Here is a 1,673-nt window from a genome sequence, read left to right as displayed (position 1 = left end):
ACATTTTATATTGTGTTTGAGAAAAGCGAGGATGTCTCTCTGATTCTGAAACCCATTATTTTTCCACCTTGTTGATTATGAAGAGTTCCGAAAGTACTCAAAATGCCTTTTGGGAATATCTTGAACAAATCCAAAGCTAAAAGTTATTGAGTATCAAATAAAGATATCTAATGAGGAACGTGAAAGAAAGAAAAATGGGAGGCACTTGGGAAGACCTGGTTGTTGGCCCAGGGCTTTGAAATGGGGCTGATGGGTAAGGGGGGAGGCTTTACCAGAGGAAATGACCGACAGCAGGTGTTTCTTCTCTGTCAGTAACAGGTTTTAGGCAGGGGCATGATCAAAGCACAGGGTGCGGTACAATTTTAGAAGTTATGTGACTTAGACTGCCTTGAAAGCCTGACAGAAATCTCAGCCTGAGATCTCATTTCTCAAGAGATTCTTCCTCGAAAGCAAACACGTTTCCGTTACTAACCAGTCCCACAAACTTGGAGACCTGAGCCTTTTCTCTGATTTCATTATGGCCTTTCACCTTTGTGCTACTTAAGTCCCTTCCCCTAGCCTTCCGCACCTCCTACGCTGACACATCCCACTCAGGTCCAACCCTGGGAAGGCTCACCGCTGGAGAAACACACCTCACTGATCTGTGACAGTCCTGAGCCTACTACTGTGCCCTCAGTGAGCTTTCCCTGAATGTACTCAGTAGAATGGTAGGTCAATTGTTTCCCCAAAGTGAAGAGTGAGAGCAGTCTCAAAGGTACCCCAGAGATGGCCACGGGGAATTCTGCCACCTTCTCTAGGAGATCCTAACTGGACTCGACCCTTCCTGAGGAATCTGAATCTTGACAAGCTTCTCAGTCAATCTATGCTATCGAATGACAAATGTTATTTTTGTACTGATTTAATTCTAATTCTGGAAAAATAAAATTTCCATGTTTCTAAAAAAACAGGGGGAATCTTTAAATAATTACAACTCTTCTTAAAAAATAGTCTGCCTCCAGGAGCCTAATCAAAACAGCTTACTAAGGATTCCACCAATACCCTTGCTTCTCAATATTGCCTTTTTTTTCCCTTTTATTTACTTATTTTTTAATTTTTTAAAATTGAAAATATTGTCTAGTCTTGTCCTAAAAGCCAGGGAGGAGGAGTTGGAGCCATTTCTGATATTGTTTGAAATAGAAGTGGCCCTTCTGCTCTTGAGTCGATTCTTCCACGGAAGGCGGGGTAGAAGGGGTAATTAAGTGTATGGGACTTGTCATATGAAAAATGGGATCTAGGCCTGGCACGGCCACTCACTAGCTCTGACCCCCAAGAAAGTCATTCTGAGTTCCACACCTTTCATCCACAGAGCAGGGATTACCCACCTACTTAACAGGACTGTGAGGGTCATATCACACAACCGCGGAGAGTACTTAATGTGGTGACATGATGCTTGGCACCCAGTGCATGGCAGTGATGACGCCGCTGTCCTCCCTGTCAAACAGAGCCTAAGGAAAAAGAAGCCCAAGAGAACAAAAATACATGTTATCTTTTTAAATCCAGTACCTAGAAAAAGTCCTGGCAAACAGTGGGTACCCAAAATAGCTGATGAATAAATAAATATGATTTTTTTTCCTGAAATAATCTCTGGAATACTAGAAACGAGCTCAATAAATCTTTTGATCTTTTATGCATCT

Source organism: Urocitellus parryii, chromosome 11 (assembly GCF_045843805.1).
Source record: "Urocitellus parryii isolate mUroPar1 chromosome 11, mUroPar1.hap1, whole genome shotgun sequence".
NCBI lineage: Eukaryota > Metazoa > Chordata > Mammalia > Rodentia > Sciuridae > Urocitellus > Urocitellus parryii.
Note: the sequence above shows the minus strand (reverse complement) of the source record.